Source organism: Microcaecilia unicolor, chromosome 14, assembly GCF_901765095.1.
Source record: "Microcaecilia unicolor chromosome 14, aMicUni1.1, whole genome shotgun sequence".
NCBI classification, from domain to species: Eukaryota; Metazoa; Chordata; class Amphibia; order Gymnophiona; family Siphonopidae; genus Microcaecilia; species Microcaecilia unicolor.
The window spans coordinates 1,842,052-1,868,869 of NC_044044.1; the positions used below are offsets into that span (position 1 = coordinate 1,842,052).

The 26,818-nt window shown below is 45.7% G+C and overlaps 1 protein-coding gene across 2 annotated transcripts in view; it reads left to right on the forward strand.

Annotated features, from left to right (window-relative positions):
• Positions 1 to 6,645: 6,645 nt before the first annotated feature.
• Positions 6,646 to 26,818, forward strand: part of LOC115457898 (zinc finger protein 436-like) — a 100,886-nt gene continuing 80,713 nt past the window's right edge. For both annotated transcript variants that reach the window (XM_030187578.1, XM_030187579.1), the window contains exon 1: positions 6,646 to 6,746. The gene's annotated coding sequence lies outside the window, so the exon portion shown is untranslated. The remainder of the gene's footprint in view (positions 6,747 to 26,818) is intronic.

The following is a 26,818-nucleotide window of genomic DNA, read 5'->3' on the forward strand; positions in this document are numbered from 1 at the left end:
AAAGGCCACTGGCACATCAAGCTGTATTACCAGTACTTGAATTCTCTGATCCAGATATCCTCATAACTTTGACAGTAGAGCCCCCAGTATCGTTTTGGTACTATTGAGAGTCCCAAAGCCTGATGGCAGGGGATCAAGAATATCATAGAGTCTAAAATATTATTGAAATCCCCAAAGTTGCTAGATCAGTGACCACTAAGAGGCAAAAGATAATGGTGGTTAGCAATTCTCTTCTGAGGGGTACAGAGGCATCCATCGGCAAACCAGACATGATATCCTGGGAGATGTGCTGTCTGCCAGGTGCCAGATTTCAAGATGTTACAAAGACTCATCAAGCCTAATGTTTAGTGTACAGCTGTCTGGTTTTGCAGAGAACAGCCAGCTTTGTATAGGTAACTTATTCCCTTATCTGTGATCTAGCAGGGCAAACAGCTAGCCTTTGTTTTCTTGGCCTCTTCAGGAACAATTTAGCAGGCAGGTTTAGCCAAAGTCATGAGCTATACAATTTGGAAATGATAACAAGAGTCTTCTTGTCTCAAACAAGCTCTGGATATAATGCAGAGAAACTCTATCAGTGAAGGACATAAATGAGTGGTAAATATTTAGGGGTTTTTGAGGTTACGAAGGGCAAATGATGAATAATGGAAAAAATACCAAAGAAAAAGCTGAGGTATGATAAGGTGACCTTAGAGGTCAGGGTTGAAGAATCCAGATAAGATAGAGAGAAAAAAAATATAAAAGACATTAAGAGATTAGACAAAGGGAAGGTTCAGTAATCTGACTAAGCACATCTTGTAGCAGTCAGACCTGATAGCTTCCATGGAAACATATAGAGAAAAACAATTTAATTTGCTTTTGCTGAAATTTAGATTTATATAAATATGAATTCAATTTTCTGTAACACTGGGCTAAAAGAATTTTATTGTAATCATGTATTTAATAAATATTTAGCATTATTATAAAAGAAAAGAATACACTCTGGAGTGTGTTTACTTTGCCGGAAGGGCTTTCTGACCCCTCCAAAGTGTTTAGTTCCCCTCAGAGGCAAGGGGTGCTTTACACTAATAACTATTATCCAGTTCTGCTCATCCACGTTGGCACAAATGATACTGATAGGTACCCCTCTGTATCAAAAGTGACTTCATGGCTCTGGGAGAGAGGGTGAAGCAGACAGGTGCACAGGTAGTGTTCTCGTCAAAGAAACTCGCATCTTGGAGTTGAATATATGGCTGTGGAGATGACTGTCCTTCTATGTTAAATTGTACAGCGCTGCGTAACCCTAGTAGCGCTTTAGAAATGTCAAGTAGTAGTAGTAGTAGTGTCATCAAGATCATTTTGGCTTCCTGGACCATGGAATGCTTTTCCAAGGGCTGCTGAGCAGAGATGGTGTCCATCTATCAAAGAAGGGAAGACGTGCCTTCAGCATCAGACTGGCTGACCTACTGAAGAGGGTTTTAAACTAGAATCATTGGGTCAGGGTGATCAAATCCCCCCAGATATGTACAAGCCCTCAGGTAAATGCAGTGGCGTTCCTAGGGGTGTTGACACCCGGGGTGGATCGCCGATGCGCCCTGCCCCCCCCCCTGTGCAGCGAGAACCCCCTCCCCCCCCCGGTGCACGCCGCTGGGGGGGTGTCGCGCGCTGTTCAGCGTCATTCGTTTCCATGCTCCCTCTGTTCCGGGGCAGAGGGAGCATGGAGACGAATGACGCTGACCGGCGCACGGCACCCCCCCAGCGGCGTGCACCCGGGGTGAACCGCCACCCCCTTGGTACGCCACTGAGTAAATGAAACATTAAATACTGCTATGTAAATGGGAAAAGGGGGCAATGTCTGGAAAGCAGTATATACTAATACCTGAAGTTTGGAAAATAAAGGTTTTAGGTCTTGAGGCTGTGATGGAAGAGCCTGATTTGGATTTAGTAGTGATCACAAAGACGTGGTTCATGGAGAACTATGACTAATATATAGTTGTACCGGGCTATATGTTCAGGAAAGACAGGGTAGGAATAAAGGGAGGGGGCGTGGCATTATATGTAAAAGTTGAAGGGGGGCAGACTCAGGAAAGATGTCAGGAAGTTTTTTTTCACAGAGAGGGTGGTGGACGCTTGGAATGCCCTCCCGCGGGAGTTGGTGGAGATGAAAACGGTAATGGAATTCAAACATGCATGGGATATGCATAAAAGAATCCTGTGCAGTAGGATTGGATCCTCAGCAGCTTAGCCGAAATTGGGTGGTGGAGCAGGTGGGGGAAGAGGGGTTGGTGGTTGGGAGGTGAGGATAGAGGAGGGCAGACTTATACGGTCTGTGCCAGAGCCGGTGATGGGAGGCGGGAAATACTGCTGGGCAGACTTGTATGGTCTATGCCCTGAAAAAGGCAGGTACAAATCAAGGTAAGGATACACATAAGAGTTTATCTTGTTGGGCAGACTGGATGGACTGTGCAGGTCTTTTTCTGCTGTCATCTACTATGTTACTATAAGAGCCGGGCCCGGGGCAAAGCTCCCGCTGCTGCCCCGCCCTCCCCCCACTTGGGCTGCCCCTGCTCCCCCCACGGGCAGTCACCACTTCCCGCCCTGTGTCTGTTCCTCAGTCTGTCCCTCTCCTGCACCAGTGTGTTGGGACCTACGTAATCGTGTTAACACAATCACCTGAGTCCCAACACACAGCAGCAGGAGAGAGACCCTAGTGCTGGGCAGTGGCGTACCAAGGGGGGGCGGTGGGTGCGGTCCGCCCAGGGTGCACGCCGCTGGGGGGGGGGGTGCCGCGCGCCTGTCGGCTCTTCGTTTTCATGCTCCCTCTGCCCCGGAACAGGTTACTTCCTGTTCCGGGGCAGAGGGAGCGTGGAAACAAAGAGCGCGGCACCCCCCCCCCCCAGCGGCATGCACCCGGTGGGGGGGGGGTTATTTCACGGGGGGGTCGCGCTGCACCCGGGAGGTTATTTCGCCGGGGGGGGGGGGGTCGCACTGTTCCAGAGGGGGCGCTGCACCCGGGGGGGGGGGTGCATCGGCAGACCCTGGCTAGAAATATGGACAGAGAAAGGAAAGATGATGGATGGAAGGAGGGAGAGAGAAAGAGGGAAGATGTTGACGGATGGAGACAAGAGGGGAGACGCTGGATCATGGGAGGAATCAGAGAGAAAGGGGAGATGCTGGATGGAAGGGTAGGAACAGAAAGGGGAGATGGAAGGATGCAGAGAGAAAGAGGGGAGACAATAGAAGGATGGGGAGAGAGGGGACATGCTGAATGGAAAAGGGTACAGAGAGAGATGGAGACACTGAATGCAGGGATAGGGGGAGAGGGTAGATGGATGGAAGGACGGGGAGAAAGAAGATGCTGGATGGAAGGGTAGGGAGAGAAGGAAGATGCTGGATGGATTGATGAAGAAAGAAAGAGGGAAAGACGAAGGATGGGGAGAGACGCTGGATGGAAGGCTAGGGAAAGAAAGGGGAGATTCTGGATGGAAAGGGGGAGAGGATAGAATTAGTGAAAGATTGGAAGGGGTATAAGGGAGAACAAGGGTGAGGGAAAGATGAAAAGCCATAGGTAGATGAAGTAAAAAGAGGGAAATTAAAAGACCGGACAGTAAGAATTAATTAAATCTGGACAGAGAGGCAGAGAAATAAATTGAAGAAAACAAAGAAAAATTAGAAATGGATAGTTAAGAAAAGAAGAAGGAAAGCAAAAACAAGAGATTGGGACCAACATAATTAGAAAAAGTAAATAGCCTGACAAAGGATAAAGTAATGTGGTAGCTATGTTATTAAATATAAATAAAACACAAAATAGAAAATAAGGTGACACCTTTACATTGGACTAATGTTAATAAAATTTTGACTAGCCTTCAGAGACCAACACTTCCTCAGGTCAGGTCAGGTCAGCAGTATACTGTCCTGACCTGAAGCAGGAGGTTTTGGTCTCTGAAGGCTAATTGAAAAAGGTATTAGGCTAGTCCAATACAAAGGTATCATCAAGTTCAAATTTCTTTTATTATTTAATATACCACCCATCAAAATGTATCTGAGTGGTTTACATGTGTAATTGCATTACAAATAAAAATAGAAAAACACAAACGAGAGAAAAGGGAAGCAGAATTCCATTAGATTAGAAAAGGAGAGAGAGGGGGCAGGAGAATAGGATCACAGTGCCCCCCAGGGCTCCCCACAGCACTCATAACATCTTATGTTCCATTTTCAAGTGCTTGAACTGAACCTACGCATGCAGCCAACTGCTGTACTGCTCAAAAAGCACAGTAAGGGGCTCATGCAGTGGACCTCAGCTAGCAGGGCTTGGGCATCTCCGCCAGCAATTAAACCAGTGCCACAATTCTGGAGTGGGTTCAAGTTCAAAGTGGGGAGGGGGATCAAGGGCCCTTCATGGTTGTGCCCCTGGGGGGGAATAGATGAACTGAACCAAGGGCGTAGCCAGGCTTCAGTGGGAGGGGGGTCCAGAGCCCGAGGTGAGGGGGCACATTTTAGCCCCCCCCCGGTGCCGCTGACCCCTCCCCCCGCCATTGCCGCCCCCGCCGCCCCCACCACCACCAACTTTGCCCCCCCCCCCCCCGTGCTGACGACTCTCTCGACCCCCCCCTCCCGCTGCCAACCCACCGTCGCCTACCTTTGCTGGCGGGGGACTCCAACCCCCGCCAGCCGAGGTCCTCTTCTTCCCACAAAAGGCTTAGCGGAGATTGGGTGGCAGAGCTGGTGGTGGGAGCCGGGGCTAGTGGTTGGGAGGCGGGGCTAGTGCTGGGCAGACTTCTACAGTCTGTGACCTGAAAAAGGCAGATATACATAAAAAGTAGCACATATGAGTTTATCTTGTTGGGCAGACTGGATGAACCATGCAGGTCTTTCTCTGCCGTCATCTACTATAAGTCATCCCAAGAGCAAAATATAAAAACCAATGGACTGCATTAGGGGCTGTTAGCCCATTTGGTTATGTTTAAACAAAAGAGATCCGCATGAGACAAAATATTTATTTTTATTTTGACTTATGAAATCACTTGTCCCTGAAACATGTTCAAAACAGAATAATCCATTTGTGTATCTAAAATGGAAACTACAAAACAGGTGCAAATGTGATTCCATATGCCCTAATGAAAGGAGAGTTTAATTTTATTTCCATGTAATTTCAGTATATTCCATCTTTATTACACCAGATTTCCCAAAGCAGATTAGTACATAAGTACATAAGTAGTGCCATACTGGGAAAGACCAAAGGTCCATCTAGCCCAGCATCCTGTCACCGACAGTGGCCAATCCAGGTCAAGGGCACCTGGCACGCTCCCCAAACGTAAAAACATTCCAGACAAGTATACCTAAAAATGCGGAATTTTTCCAAGTCCATTTAATAGCGGTCTATGGACTTGTCCTTTAGGAATCTATCTAACCCCTTTTTAAACTCCGTCAAGCTAACCGCCCGTACCACGTTCTCCGGCAACGAATTCCAGAGTCTAATTACACGTTGGGTGAAGAAAAATTTTCTCCGATTCGTTTTAAATTTACCACACTGTAGCTTCAACTCATGCCCTCTAGTCCTAGTATTTTTGGATAGCGTGAACAGTCGCTTCACATCCACCCGATCCATTCCACTCATTATTTTATACACTTCTATCATATCTCCCCTCAGCCGTCTCTTCTCCAAGCTAAAAAGCCCTAGCCTTCTCAGCCTCTCTTCATAGGAAAGTCGTCCCATCCCCACTATCATTTTCGTTGTCCTTCGCTGTACCTTTTCCAATTCTACTATATCTTTTTTGAGATACGGAGACCAGTACTGAACACAATACTCCAGGTGCGGTCGCACCATGGAGCGATACAACGGCATTATAACATCCGTACACCTGGACTCCATACCCTTCCTAATAACACCCAACATTCTATTCGCTTTCCTAGCCGCAGCAGCACACTGAGCAGAAGGTTTCAGCGTATCATCGACGACGACACCCAGATCCCTTTCTTGATCCGTAACTCCTAACGCGGAACCTTGCAAGACGTAGCTAAACTGAACCATCATGAAACAGGATATCCTCACTAAAATCTGGCCATCTGTATTGTAGAGAACAGTGTAGAAAAAGGTTATAACAGCTGTTTTTCTACCAGCTATAGTAATTTTAAAGCTGTTTTAGTGATATTCAACTTTTATTTCATGATATATGTAGATATGGGAAAACTTTAAATTAAAAAGTATGTGAAAAAAAAAATCTTTTGTTCTCCATCTTTTAAGGCACTGCCTATCCTATCCAACTGGAACAGCTTTAGCCTATTTACAGATGGACCGCGCATTTATTTGTTGCTATTGCTTTGAATAGCGTTTGGGTGAACTAAAGCTCCGCCTACTGCCGGCAAGGCAAGCTTCAGCCCGTATAATGGACTAGTTTAGAATACCCTGTCTCCTGTTTTCTTCAACCTCCTTGGTTTACAGGGTACAAAGTGACAATGCCAATTTCCATTGACCCGGGTCTCTATATTTCAGGAAAAGATCAGTGTTTAGTCGCCAGCGATGGGCACCTCTTTTTGTGACTCTGGAACTGATCTGCTTATTCCTGGTTGTGTAGGGGGTGGAGAATTTCCGGACTGTCTGTGCTGCTTGCAGTTGCTTCCTGCCTCAGTTCCTGGAAGGTCTGTGGGAGGATGATCTTGTGTCAGGATTGAGCACCACTGGATTGTGTGGGAGTTAGCAGCTTGGAGAAAGGTTGAGGCTGCTGCAGAGTAGTCCCCAACAGCAGAAAGACGGTTCCTGGGTCCCAGAGGTAGGGTTTCCCCCTGCACACGGAGGCTTCACAATCACAGATGTTTATTTTCGAAGGGACTAGGAGAGAGAAATTCCTAGTGAGGCAGTTTTTAAAATTGTGTGCTTATCACGTTAGTTCACTTGCATGTATAGAAATTAAGGTAATTAGTTCACTAAGCAAAAGTATCACCATGTTGTTTACATAGTAGATGACGGCAGATAAAGACCTGTTTGGTCCATCCAGTCTGCCCAAAAAGAGAAACCCATAGCGTAAGATATGATGTGATACTGCATTTGTCCTTGTTTTTCAATTATTAACCTTTATGTCAGGTTTTTTTTTTTTAAGTGAACGTTTTGACTAGTTCCTTCCTAGTTTTGACCTTGCATTGTATAATTGTAGTCCACTACACTGCAGGGACAACAGTGAGTCTGCACAAACTTAGGAAAGGGCCAAAGGCTCATCTCTGGAGCACAAGTTCCAGCCAGCTTTGGAAAGTAAGACACAAAAAGATAAGTTTCAGCAGAAGGTACAAGAAGTAAATTGAAATCTCTAATCTGGAGGTTTCAAATTAGTAGTGTATTAAGAGGTGCTATATATTTAGTAAACACTGTTGAATGCACCAATATATACAGTGCAATCCGCTTAAGTGCAAGGGTCTGGGACCAAAGAAATGCATGCAGTTAACCAGAGCATGCACTTAACCGTTGTGACCCAAAGAAGCTTGACATCTGATAAACATATGTACAGTACTGTTTATTATTATATGTACAGTATACTGTCTCAGTTAACTGACATTAGGCTTACTTGAAGTAATCAGTTATAGTCCTCTGTACACTCTTGGGTCTGTGAGTTCCATAGACTACGTTTGCCAGATGGTAAAACTGTCATAGCACTGACATCCAGTGGCCTCCAGATAGGCCCGCAAGGTGTTGAGACTCTCCAGCGCTCTTGCAAAAGTGGCAGGAGGTGGTTGTTGAATTTTGTCAGCATGTACCTCGCTGCTTATTTCTTCATCTGTTCCATCATCAGCCGTTGTTGCCTGCGATAGAGGCGCATAACTTGACACTCAGTGCCTGGAACTCCTCTTCAGTAACACCGGCTGGATGTCCAATAACCTGTTCATCTGACACGTTTGCAACAGCTGCATTCTGTTTCGTCCCTCTCCACATCCTTAACAAAGCTTGCCCGCTTGTATAGCAGTTCACAATGGTTGTCTGTGTACATGATTCCAGGCTTCTTTCTGCATATGTAGGGAATCCAACAGTGATAGATTACGAGCCAGTTCAACAGCACGTTTATCCTTGCCAGTCTGGTCATCCATAACGCTCATCAGATGATGTAGCACAAGAGCCTGATAATGTTGTTTGAAATTAGCTATTATGTCCTGATCCATAGGTTGGATCAGAGAGGTAGTGTTTCGTAGCAGGAAGACACCTTGACGTTAGACAGCCTGACATCATCCCTGTGTGCAGCACAATTATCACAAAGCAGCAAAATCTGACGCTTTTGTGCCCGCATTCTAGTGTCTAACTTCTTTAGCCAGTGCTTCCAAATTTCCCCAGTCATCCATGAATTTGCGTTAGCCTCGTATGACACAGGAAGTCGCTTAACTTTCTTGAAGCAACGGGGCTGTTTGCTCTTTCCAGTGACGAGGGGTTCCAACTTCTCAGTCCCATCCATATTGCAGCAAAGGAGGATCGTCAGTCGGTCCTTCAACGTTTTACCTCCAGTAGTTTTGGCATGTTTGAATGCAAGTGTTCCATCAGGAATTGCTCGCCAGTAGAGACCATTTTCGTCAGCATTGAAAATGTCACGAGGTGCAAACTCGTTCAAGATGGTAGGAAGAACTGAAAGAACCCAATTTCAGCATGACAAAGTCATCAGCGTCTTGTTTCTCACTATGCTGTTTGATGAATTTATGTTGTTCCTCTCCTTCCATCTTTCCCAACATCCAACAGTGGCTTTGAATTCAGTTAGTCTAAGACTTTCAGCTAGCTGGTTAGCTTTCTCCATAAGCAGTGGACCACGGACAGGAAACTGTCTGCTCCTGACTCGAGAAAACCACCGAAGAAGAGCATCTTCTACCTCCTCAGCTTTTCCTGCCCGTTTTCGTTTCCGTTGTGGATTTGTATTGTTTTGCCAGTCTTCCAGAAGCTGGTCATTCTGCTTCAAGACACGTGAAATGCCACCTTGCTCGCATGCTTCGGCGCAGTTTCTCTCCTCACTGTTCCTGGTCTCTCGTTTAGGGCGTTGCCCACTCTGACCTCCAGGCTCCCTGTTGATCCCCTCCTGCTTGCACGATATATATTTTCAAGGCTATGGTGACACTCTACACTGCAGATATGATTTTCCTGCGCTCTTGCAGTGCCCATTCTTTCCCTTTGGGCATTACGGCTGTGAGCTGTAACTTGTTGAAAACAAAATTTAAAAAAAAAAAAAAAGGAGAGTGTCATGCGGTCCTGTAGCTATTTGGGGATGGGCTCCCTCGCCTTTCCATTTTGGTGACTGTGTTTTTTTTTGGGCAGGATCTCAGGCTCGTTTATTGTGGGGGTCGTCCCTACCGTGATAGGGAGCTATTTCAGAAGCTTACATCCTGGGCCTGGGTTGTCTCACTGTCCCAGGTATTTCTCTTTTTCCATTTAACCTAGTAGTCTCTGGGGCAGTAATAGGTTTTCGACTTGAGTTTGCCAGCGGCCACTGTTTTCTGTTATTACTACTTCGGTGGTGGCATTGGTTGTCTGTGGATGCCTCTCCCACATGGGTTTCTCATTTTAGTGCTGGCTCCCAATTCATGTGAGGCACAGAGATGTGTTCCCTTTTATGGCTGCTCTTTTGCTGTTTGGTGGTTTTTCTATTTTTTTTCCCATACTGTTTTTTCAGGTGGTTTGCTTCTATCAACCTGGGATCCGACATGGTGTCTTCATACCTATACTGCTGCTTAGCGCAGTTTCTTGGTACTCTAGATTCTGTCAGCACCTGCGGATCTGTGAGGGCAGCTTCTGGTAGACTCTGGTCTGGTGGGTCTGTGTACGCCTTAAGACTCTCTCTTCTTGGGAGAGGTGCTCGTGTATTCCTGTACCGACAATTGCGGTCCCTTGGGGTCTTAGAGGCTAGCGTCACCTTCTTTTCAGTGAGGGCCGGTTTCGGGTGTACCTTAGTCTTATGGCAAAGATGCTGTTCACATTCCATTTATGATAATCTGTTCTATCCCACATATATAAAGAAAGTCTTAGGAAGCAGTAAATGTAATGAGAATGCTAATTTATTTTCATAGCAAATAAACACTTATAATTATGAATATATATTTAGGACTATGTGGATGATATTCTGATCTAAAGCTCTACCTTTCAAGAGCACTTGGCAGAGATAGAACATGTTTTACAACAGTCAACAGATGCTGGAGCTAAACTGACCCTTGCAAAAGGGCAATGGTTAAGGAAATTGCTGAATTACCTAGGGTACAGAATTTCTGCATGAGGGTCTTTGACCTCAGGAGGAGCGAGTGCAAGCCATACAGCAGCTAAAAGGATCCAGCAATATCACAGAACTTCATTCCTTTTTGGGGGATATGCAACTACTCTCGACAGTTCATAAATTAGTATGCAGAGGTTACCTGACCCGTGGTCAAGTTATTGAAGAAAGATGTGCCCTGGGCTTGGGGTCTACAGCAGGAAACTGCTATGCAGGAGCTGTTTAGTCACTTTCCATATCTCGCGTACCCTGAGGGGGGTTGTGAGTTCTGCGTTGACCTGGGATACTCTGAACACTCTATGAGTGCTATCTTATATCAGAAATATGATTCTTATAAGCGGGTCATGGGCTACTCCAGCAAAGGCCTGTCCAATGTGGAAAAGAAGTATTCAGACTGTGAGAAAGCACTTTTGTTCACTGTTTGGGCTCTGCAACATTTTAGGAGCTATATCCAAAGCAAGAAGCTGATTGTGGAGAACTGTCATCACCTGTCAGTTTCTTGGGTAACGAATGAATCAAGTCCGGTTGAGTGTCCAGCAGCCGGATAGTCTCCTGGACTTTGGCTTTCCAAGGATGGCCTCCAGGTGTAAGGTATGCTCAAAAATATTGCAGTGCTGTATCCCAAGGTATGGTTGATTTGCATAACTTCCTTTGGGGTGAAGCAATAGAAGACTGTTGAACAGATATGAAAGCAGCTTGGATGTTGGGAAAAGCATCCTGCCAATACATAACTGGTAAAGATATCCACTCATTTATAGCAGCAGTTGGAATCAAAATTTCAACCTTGGATTACAGTCAGTACAGAAGATTGCAGTTGGTGCAGTGCTGTGAAAAGTATACGTTGATCTTCTCCTAATCAACTTATAATGAAGTTTTGGTACATTGACTGGTGTGGCAGAGATGAAGAGGAAAGTACAGCTAAGTCTTATCTGGAGCAGCACACAGGGTAAAAAATTGTATCAGGCGTGGATGCTGTTTAAAAACACCATCCTAGAGGTACAGGACAAGTATATTCCACATATTAGAAAAAGAGGAAAAAAGACCAAATGTCAGCCGGCGTGGCTAAACAGTAAGGTAAAGGAAGCCATTAGAGCCAAAAAACAATCCTTCAGAAAATGGAGAAGAGAACCAACTGAAAATAATAAGATAAAACATAAGGAATGCCAAGCCAAATGCAAAGCGGAGATAAGGAGGGCAAAAAAGGACTTTGAAAAAAAGTTAGCGTTAGAAGCGAAAATACATAGTAAAAATTTTTTTAGATACATTAAAAACAGGAAGCCAGCTAAAGAATCGGTTAGGCCGCTGGATGAAAGTGGTGTTAAAGGGGCGATCAGGAAGAAAAGCCGTAGCGGAGAAATTAAATGAATTCTTTGCTTCGGTCTTCACTGAGGAGGATTTGGGAGTGACATCGGTGCTGGAAAGCATATTTGAAGCAGACGAGTCAGAAAAATTAAACGAATTCTCTGTAAACTTGGAGGATGTTATGGGTCAGTTCTGCAAACTGAAGAGTAGTAAATCACCAGGACCAGATGGTATTCATCCCAGAGTATTAATAGAACTGAAAAATGAACTTGTACAGCTACTGTTTTTTTTGTTAATAATTTTATTGGCAAGAAATATGCAGAATAGTAACATCAACATGACTTGCATCTCAAAAATACATAGCATCTAGCCTAGTACACGCCATTTCGTCTCACTACTTATATATTCCATACACTTTCCATCTTCACGAGGTAGCGAGAAGTAGTGATAGCATAACTGAATTCCACCTCTACTCAACTCCTCTGAACGAATAGCATGGTTTAACACAAGTATATGCCCTCTCACTTTTCTCTTGCACACATTTCCCATTTTCACCCCCCTTTCCCTTCCAGCCCCCAAAACCCCCTCCCAGAGACTTGCTACCATACATGCCTACTCACTCACCTAATGGCTGCTATGCTCCTCCTTTCCCGGGGAAGCTGTGAGATACATTCATAGCTTCTTTTCCACACTTTATGTCCCGCAGATGATCTATCCCTTTCCCCCTCCAACTCCAGTTTCCTCCCTCCTTCCCATACTGCCATTTGTTTCATAGCAGCGTATCATTGAGCAATGGGCGGGGGAGCTTTATCCACCCAATGTTGTAGAATAACTCTTTTGGCAAGCACCAGGGCCAATAGCACAAACCTACAGTATAATGCAGTTATTCCCTGGCTTGCCAGCTCAGAATCTAAGCCCATCAATAATACTTTATAGTTCCACTCTACTTGGCACCCTATTACCTCCTCCAAGTGTGCCAGGACATTTCTCCAGTATGTTTTCAGCACCATACACTCTAGAAAGTGATGTACCAAAGTACCCTTGTGATTTACATATTTGTCACAATCCACTTAGTCCCACAATCCCATTGCCTTTCCCCTGCTCCGTGTAATATATGCATGATGTAATATTTTTAGCTGTGTTTCATGGCAACTGACATTAGGAGTTATCTGAAATGCCAAATCAAACCCTTTCTGAAGCTCGTCTATTGAGACCTCCACCCCTATCATGTCACTCCACTTGTTCGCTAATGAGGCAAGGGCTAAGTTAGGTAACCACTTTTTTCCCAACTGGTACCAGCTCAACAACCTATTGCTACCCTCTGGCATTTGCTTGAACACCACATCTAGTGCTGTGAATACAGGAATTTGCTTGTCCTTAGTATGCACAGAAAGTAGATAATGCCTAAGCTGCAAGTACGAAAAGGAGAAGGTTTTAGGAATATCCCATCTATGTTGACACTCTACAAAGCTTGGGACTGCCAGTCCCCCCTCCGAGCACATCTGTCCCACAAATCTGCATCCTTTTTGTGCCCATATTCGAAAGTGAGACATGCCTTGCCCAGGAGAAAAGTCTGGATTGTCTTGAAATTCTATAAACAGGGAAGGTCTCCTAGCTCCCCCCACCCTCTGTCTCCACCACTCCCACGCCAGGCGGAGCGGTCTCAACAGAGGTGAGAGTTTAATCCCCCCTCTCCGAGCATGGAGTGCATTGAAAACTGACCAGGGTCGGGCAGCATTTTTCCATACCTCTGGTGGCGCAAATCTGTGTTGTCCCGTATATAATTCATGTATCCATCTAAGGAGTGCAGATACATTGTACAATCTGAGGTCTGGTAGGTTGACTCCCCCTTCCCGTCGTGCCCTAACAAGCTTCTGATAACCTATTTGGGCTCTACGCCCCTGCCATATAAAAGACAAGATCACCACCCCCCTGAAAGCGGCCTCATCCTTACTGGCTATTCACAGCATGGCATCATCTGTAAAGTATATAGTATCTTGGGAAACACCACCATTTTAACAAGAGCCACTCTTCCCAGAAATGACACTGGTGCCTCCCTCCACCTAGCACATAGTTGTTTGATCTGATCTAACTTGTCACATACATTTTTCTTATACATGACTGCAAAGTCTAAATGCAGGTATACCCCTAAATATTTCATTGCCCCTTTTGTCCAGGATAGAGGAAAATCTGATTGCCTTCTGCAAGGACAAGTGACAGATAGTGCCATAGCTTCCGATTTGTCAAAGTTAATTCGCAATCCGGAAAAGCTCCAAAATGCTGAATTAAGATCGATTAGTATGGGTATCCCTCTAGATGCCTGCCCTAAAAATATTAGCATATCATCGCAAACAGATTGATTTTATATTCGCTTTTCCCCACTCTTATTCCCTTCACCTCAGTTGATTGACAGATTGTACTTGCCAAGGGCTCCAGGGCCAACACAAAAAGCATGGGAGACAGAGGGCAGCCCTGCCGCGTACCTCTTTGTAGCTCAAAGGACGGTGACAGCTTCTTATTGATTAAGATTTGTGCTGTGGGGTTTCTATACAAGGCTCTAACTCCATGAAGAAACTCTCCCAAGATACCAAATTGGGGCAAAACCCAAAAGAGGTAGTCCCAAAGTACCTTGTCGAACACTTTCTCCGCGTCGAGACTTACTAGAAGGTCATCTCTCTGATCACCCTTTTTATCCTGAATTGCACTCAGTGCTCGTAAGATATTAGTAGAAGCATATCTTCCTGGCACAAACCCTGTTTGATCTGAGTGTATCAACGAGGGTAATACCTTTCCCAATCGGGCAGCCAAGATACCGGCCAAGAGTTTAATATCTTGATTTAATAGGGATATTGGGCAATAGGAGCCCAAAAGCTCCTTGTCTCTCCCCAGCTTAGGCAGCACTATGATTGAGGCATGTGTCAATGAACCGGTACTCTGCTGCTCCTTACCTAGTGCCTCACATAATTCACTAAATGGACCTACAACCTGCCTTCCAAGGATCTTATAAAACTCTGGTCCTAAGCCATCTGGGCCTGGAGCCTTGGCTAGCTTAAATTTCTTTATCGCTTGTTGTATCTCCTTCCCCTGTATTGGCTCATTGAGGAAATTTCTTTGCTCTTGTGTCAAAGATGGGAGATGTAAACCTTTAAAAAATTTCTCCCTTTTGACCATATCACAATGTCCCTGATCATATAGTGCTTTATAAAAATATACAAAGGCCTTCTGTATGTCTGCTTCCTTATCAACCCTCTGCCCATTCCCTCCCCTAACATGGGTAATTACCTGCCTCGCAGCTCTATTTCTCACCATATTAGCCAACAGCGTACCAGTTTTATTTCTCCACCTGTGTAGCCGATATTTATACAATTGGATGTCACCCATTGCCCTCCGATTTAAAATATCATTAATCTTAGCTTTTATCTCCTTAAAGTTGTTCTTAGCTTCCTTGTATCCCTTTTGGGCTGCTCCTCTGACCTCTTGTAGCTGTCTTAAGTGCCCCAACAGTTCTTTTTCCCTCTGCTTTCGGGAGCTCGCTGTGTAGGCTATAATTTTCCCCCCTCATTACCGCCTTCCCTGTTTCCCATAACAACACCGGTTCGATCTCCTCCGTTCTATTCTCTGCCAGGAATAGCCCCAACTCCTGTACTATGTGCCTCCGAAACTCCGAGTCCCTGCATAAAGCAGGGTTCATGCGCCACTCTGACTGTGTTCTCTCTCCCTTAGTGCCTATTTCCACCCATATGAGACAATGATCAGACACCACTCCCACCTCTATTTCTGCTGACCTACTCGCTGAGAAGAGTGACGGAGAAATCATTATATAATCTAGTCTGGCGTGACATTTATGTACATGGGAGAAATATGTGTATTCCCTTTCGTCCGAGTGTAGGGCCCTCCAAATATCTACCAATCCAAATCCCTTTGTAAGAGTCCTATCCCCCTCTCTTCCAGGCCTTTTGGCCTACTCTTTGGGGGTTTGCAGTCAATGAGGGGATCCGCAGTTATGTTAAAGTCCCCCCCCCCCCCAGTAACAACTGATAATCTTGCAACTGCGCGAGGGTTGACAACAGGTGTGAGAAGAATTTCCCAGAATAGATATTAGGAGCATATACTGAGCAAAATGCTACTTTTAACCCTTGGATGACCCCCGCCCACACCACATACTTTCCCTCAGGGTCCTGAATGGATCTATGACAAACCGTGTCCAATCCCTTCCGCTTAAGTATAGCCACACCTCGTTGCCTACTATTGTATGTTGAAAACACCATGTCTCCCACCCATCCTTGTCTCAGTTTGAGATGTTCTGGGGCAGACAGATGTGTTTCCTGTAACATAAAAACGTCCACTTTCATTTGCTTCCCATACTGTAATATTTTCTTCCTTTTAATTGTGGAATGCACTCCATCTACATTAAGTGCAGCCACCCGGATACTACCCATTTTCCCCAGTGATCAGCAAGCTATCTTGCAACCTTTGAATTAACATCCCGAAGCGAGGCCCCGTCCCAACAGCGGAGCCCCGCATTCTCTCACAGCTACCCCCCTCCTGTATATCAACCAACCATTGCATTGCCATTGATGAGCATTCCTGCAATCTCTTCCTATGTAAACCTACATCCCCCCCTCCCGCCCCACCCCTTCACACTCTCCTCCCCCAAGACCAACCACACATCCAATCAAGCACATCCACTCTCCCATCCAACCACCCCTGTTCCTTAACAACCCTCCTACTACTTGAACCCCCCCTACTCCCCCCCTGCCCTCCCCCCTCGGCTGAAGCCCCCAGAACCCAACCACAACCCATGTAACAACAAGCTTCAAATTCCCTTCCCCCACTCCCCTCTGTTATACACTAACTGTGAGACCCCCCTGGCATATCTAGCCCTCACTCACAGCACCCCTGCCCTCCCTCCAGTTACTCTCTTTCCCTCAGAACATTCCTTAATTGTTAACAACAACTCTAAAAGTCCAACAACAACCCCCAGGAGCTTTGCATACTCTAGTCCAACTGCAGTGTGCTCTCATCCCAATGCTTTTGTCGTGTCCTCCTTTCTCACCACATTGCAGCTTCTTCTGCCAGCTTCTAGTTCAGCAGGTACTCCAACTCTCACTGTTCTTCCGGCGGGTGTAGCCTTCAGTTTCCACGCACTTTTCTGGCCATGCTACAAATGGTTCTCCATGTGTCAGCCTCCACCCATATGCCGTGAGAGAAGTGACCCACTACAATGCACTGGCTCCCCACCGTTAATCCGGGAGAGACGCAACTACACTTTAAAACAGTGTGAAAATGTTGTGAAAACTCCTCCAGCAACAATTCAAAACTACTGTCATAGGAATCCTGCAACTGAGCTTCCTTGCATTCGTTCCTCCCCGACTCCTTAACTCTCATCCTGCCCTTGTACCTGAGCCCTTGGTATTTTGTCTAGGGATGCTTGTAACTCTTCAGTCTTGGTCAGAGTACAGGTGCTATTGTTATAAGTAATCCGTACTCTCGCCGGGTATTGAAATGCAAATTTAACTCCTTTTTCATGGAGTTTGGTACAATACAGGGCTAGGAGCTTTCTCTGCTCCATAACTCTAACGGAAAAGTCTTGGAACAGCAAGACCTTTGCGCCCTCGTATTCCACGCTGCGTATCTTCTTGAATTTTTCTAGAATTGCAGCTTTAATCGTGTAGTTTAAATACCGTGCTATGATCACTCGAGGCCTCCCATTAGGCTCTCTCCTTGGCCCAACTCTGTGAACACACTTTATTTGACCTCGGCTGTGATCCGGGCTCAACCCCAGCTGTTTCGGGAGCCAATTCTCAGTCAAATCTTGCAGCTCTGCTTCGGCAACAGATTCAGGTATACCAACAATCCAGATGTTATTTCTCCTTCCTCTGTTCTCCTGGTCTTCCATCCGGTCGCACAGTGTATTTATTTACGCCTCCATATCCTGCAGCCTGCTTTTAGCCGCCGCCATATGGTCCTCCTGCGAGGAAATTCATTCTTCCACCTCTTGCAGCCGAGCACAGTGCGTGGCAATGCATTCTTTAATTTCCTCCATGCCATCGTGTAGTTTTGCTAGCTTGTCGTCCAGGAGCTGCGACCTGTTCTTTAAGGAAATCTGGACCAAATCATCATGCCCCGATGCAATGCTTTTAGACTGCTTCGGTGGTGTTGGCGGGCTCGTCGTATTTAGCGACGCCATCTTCTTTTTCTGCGTGCTGCCTTTTTCTTTCCCTGATCTCAGAGATTTAACAGGCGTGTACCGCTCCTCTCTGCCCGAGAAAAACCACCCTCTTGCACTTCTGGCTTTTATTCACTGCTTTCTCTCACTTTCCATTCGATTTAGGGGGTATAGGTACCATTGGCATGTCCGAGAAAAAGCAGAGGAAGGGAGCCGAGCTATTAGACGTCCGTTCAGTCCAGTGACATCACGTGACCCCCCTGTACAACTACTGTTAGTAATATACAATCTATCCCTCAAATCAGGTGTGGTACCGGAAGACTGGAGGGTAGCCAATGTTACGCCGATTTTTAAAAAAGGTTCCAGAGGAGATCTGGGAAATTATAGACCGGTGAGTCTGACGTTGGTACCGGGCAAAATGATAGAGGCTTTTATTAAGAATAAAATTACAGAGCACATACAAAAACATGGGCTGATGAGACAAAGTCAGCACGGATTTAGTGAAGATAAGTCTTGCCTCACCAATCTACTGCATTTTTTGAGGGGGTAAACAAACATGTGGACAGTGGGGAGCCGGTGGATATTGTGTATCTGGATTTTCAGAAGGCGTTTGACAAAGTGCCCCATGAAAGACTCCAGAGGAAACTGGAGAGTCATGGGATTGGAGTTAGGGTATTACTATGGATTAAGAGCTGGTTGAAGGATAGGAAGCAGAGAGTAGGATTGAATGGTCAGTATTCTCAATGGAGAAGGATAATTAGTGGGGTCCCTCAGGGGTCTGTGCTGGGACCGCTGCTTTTTAACATATTATCAATGACCTAGAGATGGGAGTAACTAGTGAGGTAATTAAATTTGCAGATGACACAAAGTTATTCGTGGTTGTCAAAGTTGCAGGAGGAGTGTGAAAGATTACAGGAGGACTTCGCGAGACTGGGGGATTGGGCGTCCAAGTGGCAGATGAAGTTCAGTGTTGACAAGTGCAAAGTGATGCATGTGGGTAAGAGGAACCAGAATTACAGCTATCCAGCTCATTTTCAAAAGAGATCCCCGGCCATCTTCCGACACAAATCGGGAGATGGCCGGCGATCTCCTGAACCCGGCCAAATCGGTATAATCGAAAGCCGATTTTGGCTAGCGCCAACTGCTTTCCATTGCGGAGCCGGCAAAACTTCAATGGGGGTGTCGGTAGGGTAGTGAAGGCAGGACAGGGGCATGCTCACGAGATGGCCGGCTTCGCCCGATAATGGGGAAAAAAAGCCAGGCTTGACGAGCATTTCACCGGCTTTACTTGGTCCCTTTTTTTCACAACCAAGCTTCACAAAGGAGCCCCAACTGACCAAATGACCACCGGAGGGAACCCTTACTCCCCCAGTGGTCACCAACCCCCTCCCACCCCAAAAAAACTTTTTTGCCAGCCTGAAATGTTATACCCAGCTCCCTGACAGCAATATGCAAGCCCCAGGAGCAGTTTTTTTAGTAGATGCTGTGCACTTCAGGCCCATCCCCCCCCACCTGTTACACTTGTGGTGGTAAATGGGAGCCCTCCAAACCCCCCCCCCCCCAAAACCCACTGTACCCAGATATAGGTGCCCCCCTTAGGGCTATGGTAGTGTTGTAAAGTTGTGGGGTGTGGATTTTGGGGGGCTCAGCACACAAGGTAAGGGAGCTATATACCTGGGAGCTATTGTTATTTTTTTAGAAGTGCCCCCTAGGGTGCCCGGTTGGTGTCCTGGCATATGAGGGGGACCAGTGCACTACAAATGCTGGCTCCTCCCACGACCAAATGCCTTGCATTTCACCGGGTTTGAGATGGCCAGGCCCAGTTTCCATTATGGCTGAAAAACGAAGCCGGCCATCTCCTCTACACCCGGCGATCGATTTAGCCGGCCACAACCGTATTTCGAAAATATGGTTGGCTCCGCCCCCTTGTGGCGTCTGCCCCGAAGATGGCCGGCCAGCTATTTGGCCGGCGCTGTTCGATTATGCCTCTCCACGTCATGCAAGGTTCCGCGTTAGGAGTCACAGACCTAGAAAGGGATCTGGGAGTCATCGTTGATAAGACGTTGAAAACTCCTGCTCAGTGTGCTGCGGCGGCTAAGAAAGCGCACAGAATGTTCAGTATTATTAGGAAAGGGATGGAAAACAAACACGAGGATGTTATAATGCCGTTGTATCACTCCATGGTGCGACCGCACCTCAAATATTGTGCCCAATTCTGGTCGCCACATCTCAAAAAAGATATAAAGGAATTGTAGAAGGTGCAGAGAAGGGTGACGAAAATTATAAAAGGGATGGAACGACTTCCCTATGAGGAAAGGCTAAGATGGTTAGGGCTCTTCAGCTTGGAGAAAAGGCGGCTGAGGGGTGATATGATAGAAGTCTAAAAGATAGTGAGCGGAGTAGAGCGGACAGATGTGAAGCGTTTGTTTACACTTTCAAACAACAATAGAACCAGGGGACACAAGATGAAGCTAGAGCATGGTAGATTTAAAACAAATAGGAGAACGTTTTTCTTTACTCAGCGTGTAGTTGGGCTCTGGAACTCGTTGCCGAAGAATGTAGTGACAGCAGCTGGCCTTACGGAGTTTAAGGGGGGTTTGGACAGATTCCTGAAGGAAAAGTCCTTTGAACATTATTAAAAATTATTATTATTTTTGGGGGGGGGGTTGTCAGGTTCTTGAAGCTTGGATTGGCCGCTGTCGGAGACAGGATGCTGGGCTTGAAAAGGGAGAGAAAATGTGGATGTGATATGATGAATAGTAACAATGAATTTTTTAGTTTTTGAGAGCTCAGGCTGTAGCAATACTATCCACTCCTACCCTAGCTGAGATAATATGTAACCATCTCTTTGACCTCATGTGCAACTTTATATCAGTCACCTACTTTTTAACTCTTCTTACTCTCTTACCTATCTATGGGCCCCTTTTACTAAGCCACGTAGGTACCTACGCATGCCCAAAGCACACCAAAATGGACTTACCGCCCGAGTACCGCGTGGCTCTTGCGGTAATTTCATTTTTGGCACACATCCGCTACACGCATCTGAAAAATGTTTATTTTCGGACATGCGTCAAGTGGCATCTGATGCACGTAGGTGCTTACCGCCCAAATTCTTTACCACTAGGTCTATGGCCAGAGACCCAAAATGGACGCGCGGCAATCTTGATGTTGGCACACGTCCATTTTGGGGGGGAAAAAAGATACTTTTTTTACAGGCGTGCTGAAAAATGATTCTGCGCACGCCCAAAACCCGCACTTACACTACCGCAAGCCACTTTTCAGCGCACCTTTGTAAAAGGACCCCTATATGTTCCATCTTTGCTTTACCCTTCACTATCAATTATAATGTTCTATTACATATTGTGTTGACATTGTAAGTAGTATACTATGCCATACTTTGTATTGTTATTTGAATATTTTGACTTCTGTAATTGCCTATTGCTCATGCTTGATCTATTCTTACTGTACACCGCCTTGAGTAAATTCCTTCAAAAAGGCGGTAAATAAATCATAATAAATAAATAAATACAAATTGGCTTCCTGATTTATTCAGCAAGTATAACCCCCCCCCCCCCTTTACAAAGCTGCGCTAGCAGCTGCCAGTGCAGTAATACCGACACAGCCCCAATCAAAGTGATGGGCTGCGTTGGCATTACCGCACGGCTTTACATAAGTACAAACAGGGTGACTTCACTTAAAGTATGGGATCCTCCAAGAGATAAGTAAATGGATCATAACAGTGCCTGTTTGACTAAGGCTACTTGCAGTAATACACGTCTCAAGGCTTGTTAGCTGTTGTAAGATGGTAAACTGTTGTTTTGTTTTGTTCTTGTCTTTTGTATGGCATGGTAAAACCAAATAAAGATAAGAGAACTAAAAAGAAGGCTGTTTCCAGATTAGAAAAGATGACACAGGGATAGCGATTTTTCCAGGTAATGTGAGTTTCCAGATTCATAAGTACATAAGTAATGCCACACTGGGAAAAGACCAAGGGTCCATCGAGCCCAGCATCCTGTCCACGACAGCAGCCAATCCAGGCCAAGGGCACCTGGCAAGCTTCCCAAACGTACAAATATTCTATACATGTTATTCCTGGAATTGTGGATTTTTCCTAAGTCCATTTAGTAGTGGTTTATGGACTTGTCCTTTAGGAAACCGTCTAACCCCATTTTAAACTCTGCCAAGCTAACCGCCTTCACCACGTTGTAGGCAGATTTCCCAGATAATAAATTACCTGAAACAAGGTTTCCCAACAGAACTATCCGCAAGCAAAATATTCTGTTCTCTGTCTAGGGGAAGGGGGAAAACCTTGGCTATGGCCTACATGCCACTATTTCGGTCAGAGAGAGAGCTGAGAAATCAGGCTGATATATATTAGCTTTATTATGGATAATATAAAAAATATATATACAAAATAGAAATTTGGCAAAGCTTTGGCTGAACAAAAATACTGGCAGTAATTCTTACAACTATATTCTCACACTACACACATTTCTTACTGGTTGCTAGGTAAACTTGCACAACTGATTAGAATGCAATAACTATGTTACGAGGTAGTATGGTAATTAGCAGCTTCTTTCCCGACCAAGGTTATGACTAACACCAGCCTTATGCTCAGGTAATCACCACTCGCTAACCCAGACTAATAGGAGATAGATCACTGTGGGGCTCATTTTCAAAGCATTTAGCCTCCCAAAGTTCCATAGAAACCTATGGAACTTAGCCTCCCAAAGTGCTTTGAAAATATGCCTCTAAGTCTCTCACCAGGCAACCTCCGGGGACGCCTCTCAGGAGTAGCACAGGTTACTTCCCAGACTCAAGCTGAGATCAGCGAGTCTTCGTCAGAGCCACGACAGGCACTCTGCAGCAGTCAGCAAAGGCACAGGTCACACCTTGTAGGTTGCTGAACCACACGGTACTCTTCCAGATACACAGCTCATCAGTTGGTGGACCTTCTTAGGTCACTGGTCTTCTTTCCACCTCCACCTTCTTCCAAGGATTCCGACTAACTAACTCCCCAACTCTTCCCGCTCTTCCAGCGCCTCTCGGTCAGGTGATACCAATTATCCTCTTGTTTTTTCTTCGTGACCTTGGAAATGGTAACTTCTGGTGCCATGCATGCCTCCCTTCTCATCATCTCCGAGATAGAAGGGGAATAATTGGAGCACAGAGTGTTCTTGGCTTCAGCAAGCCTGTCAGTGATTTTCCACAAACTGAAGCTGACTCTGACACAGAGATGTGCAGGTCAGAGATTTGCAGCAGCCATCTTCTAGTAACAAGATGTCATAGGCTTGTATAGGCCAAGACCAGCAAGGGAGACACAGGGACATACCCCTACAACGTTCTCCGGCAACAAATTCCAGAGTTTAATTATGTAATAGGGGGGCATAGAGAGAATGAGCATAAAAACATAATCATTGCCATACTGGGACAGACTGAAGGGCCATCATGCCCAGTATTCTTTTCATCAGTGGCCAATTCAGGTCACAAGTACCTGGCAAGATCCCAAAACAGTACAATACATTTTATGCTGCTTATCCTAGAAATAAACAGTGGATTTTCCCAAGTCCATTTTTTTAAATCAGTGTCATACAAAGTAGAGTAAAACAGTCTGCACAAAATCCAAACAGTTGGTGCATAAGATACAATGGACAAAAGAGTGCCTCCACCATAACATCTCCTGACCGAATACAGCTCAGTATTGACTTTTTCAAGAATAAATCCCCCCTCCCATTAAACTCTTGTATTATACTTCCACAGCTCACTCACATCCATTCCATATCCACTCAATCAACACCCTTCTGCCCCTCCTAACCCACCCCCACCCGTGTGTTATGAAAGGGTAAACTATAAACACCACCCCCTCCCATTCCTTAAGGGGTCATCATTTTCAGGCAATTCGTCCAAAGCAAGGCATATTGTTTATTATCCTGTCGCTGGGAATTGGAGTACACCATTTTCTCAAACTTTCCCATTTCTTTCATTTTTGCTGTCCAACATTCATACGGGATATTTTTTTTTTTTTTTGTTACATTTGTACCCCGCGCTTTCCCACTCATGGCAGGCTCAATGCGGTTTACATGGGGCAATGGAGGGTTAAGTGACTTGCCTGAGCCTGAAGTGGGAATCGAAGTCTGTTCCTCAGTTCCCCAGGACCAAAGTCCACCACCCTAACCACTAGGCCACTCCTCTACTGTCTTCTTGCCCAATAGTAATGAAACCTATATAAAACGCCTTTGTGGTTGCGTAAGGCCCAGTGTGATCAAGAGCAAAGTAGCATAATCCAACTCCAAGTTCTTGCATCCTACCTTATTGATGAAGCTAATCGCCTCATTCCATATAATGAGGCCAGGACGCTCCAAGAAAGTATGTAGTAGCATCTCCCGTGCCCTTTGACACCGGCTGCATCTATCCAATTCCCATAACCCCATCGCCGCCCCCTTTTCTTTCGTTATATGCGCCCTATGAAGTATCTTGTATTGTGTTTCCTGCAGGTCTGTTGATTTAACCATTTCATACAGATTAAAGTGTACATAATTGTGGGTACTCGTACTCCATTGGTACATCAAACTCTCAATATCCACCCTGGGCAGTGACATTTTTAGTAGCTTATACCAGGTAGTTACAGTGGGGGAAATAAGTATTTGATCCCTTGCTGATTTTGTAAGTTTGCCCACTGACAAAGACATGAGCAGCCCATAATTGAAGGGTAGGTTATTGGTAACAGTGAGAGATAGCACATCACAAATTAAATCCGGAAAATCACATTGTGGAAAGTATATGAATTTATTTGCATTCTGCAGAGGGAAATAAGTATTTAATCCCTCTGGCAAACAAGACCTAATACTTGGTGGCAAAACCCTTGTTGGCAAGCACAGCGGTCAGACGTCTTCTGTAGTTGATGATGAGGTTTGCACACATGTCAGGAGGAATTTTGGTCCACTCCTCTTTGCAGATCATCTCTAAATCATTAAGAGTTCTGGGCTGTCGCTTGGCAACTCGCAGCTTCAGCTCCCTCCATAAGTTTTCAATGGGATTAAGGTCTGGTGACTGGCTAGGCCACTCCATGACCCTAATGTGCTTCTTCCTGAGCCACTCCTTTGTTGCCTTGGCTGTATGTTTGGGTCATTGTCGTGCTGGAAGACCCAGCCACGACCATTTTTAAGGCCCTGCGGAGGGAAGGAGGTTGTCACTCAGAATTGTACGGTACATGGCCCCATCCATTCTCCATTGATGCGGTGAAGTAGTCCTGTGCCCTTAGCAGAGAAACACCCCCAAAACATAACATTTCCACCTCCATGCTTGACAGTGGGGACGGTGTTCTTTGGGTCATAGGCAGCATTTCTCTTCCTCCAAACACGGCGAGTTGAGTTCATGCCAAAGAGCTCAATTTTTGTCTCATCTGACCACAGCACCTTCTCCCAATCACTCTCGGCATCATCCAGGTGTTCACTGGCAAACTTCAGACGGGCCGTCACATGTGCCTTCCGGAGCAGGGGGACCTTGCGGGCACTGCAGGATTGCAATCCGTTATGTCGTAATGTGTTACCAATGGTTTTCGTGGTGACAGTGGTCCCAGCTGCCTTGAGATCATTGACAAGTTCCCCCCTTGTAGTTGTAGGCTGATTTCTAACCTTCCTCATGATCAAGGATACCCCACGAGGTGAGATTTTGCGTGGAGCCCCAGATCTTTGTCGATTGACAGTCATTTTGTACTTCTTCCATTTTCTTACTATGGCACCAACAGTTGTCTCCTTCTCACCCAGCGTCTTACTGATGGTTTTGTAGCCCATTCCAGCCTTGTGCAGGTGTATGATCTTGTCCCTGACATCCTTAGACAGCTCCTTGCTCTTGGCCATTTTGTAGAGGTTAGAGTCTGACTGATTCACTGAGTCTGTGGACAGGTGTCTTTCATACAGGTGACCATTGCCGACAGCTGTCTGTCATGCAGGTAACGAGTTGATTTGGAGCATCTACCTGGTCTGTAGGGGCCAGATCTCTTACTGGATGGTGGGGGATCAAATACTTATTTCCCTCTGCAGAATGCAAATAAATTCATATACTTTCCACAATGTGATTTTCCGGATTTAATTTGTGATGTGCTATCTCTCACTGTTACCAATAACCTACCCTTCAATTATGGGCTGCTCATGTCTTTGTCAGTGGGCAAACTTACAAAATCAGCAAGGGATCAAATACTTATTTCCCCCACTGTAACTTATTCAGTGGCTTAGGTACCCATAGGAGCAGGAGGTCTAACTCCCCATACTCCCATGTCTGCCCAAAATGATTCTTCATAGTGGCCCAATAATGTCTTGCCTGGAGATAGGGCAACATGTGACTATTCGGTAACGTCCACTGCTCCTTAAGCTTGTCAAAATTAGGGAACCTACTTTCACTCTTTCCAAGCAACTGACCCATGTTGGTCCATCCCCTCTCCCTCCATATCCTGAACACCGAGGCCCCCATTCCTGCTGGAAAGTTCGCATTACCCAGGAGGCCCAAAAAAGGTGAGGCTACCGGCGTCTTCCCTTGTCTGCCCCTCCACCAGCTCCATGCCCTTCTCAGAGGTCTAAGAAACCCCAGCTTAGATGCTACTTGGGGAGCTTTATGAGGGGTCATATGGAGAAGATTTATAACTGAATATGGGCGTCCCCACTCTTCCATCCACCCCATGGGAGTGTAACGATGCGTCCCCATAATCCCTTCATATATAAACCTCATGAGGGCAGCTATATTATACAGTCGTAAATCAGAAAGATTCAGACCTCCCCATTCTTTACCATGAATTAACCGCTTGTGCTCTATCCGAACCCCTCTATGCCGCCATATGAAGGAGCATATATTAGAGCGGAAAAGACGCTCATCCTTCCTTAATATCCAGAAAGGTGCCGTCTGTAATGGGTATAATATTTTGGGAAGAAGAATCATCTTCACCAAAGCCACCCTTCCCATTAATGACAGAGGTAGGTCTTTCCATGTCTCACATAGGCGTTTTATCTTCTCTATATGATCATTTACATTACGTTTATAAAAAAACAATTGGTTTTGTACTGAGGAATATCCCCAAATATCGCATAGGACCCGTGGAGGGTGTTATAGGCAAGGTCGAGAATTGAGGGAATCCCATACCCCCTGCCAGGGGCAA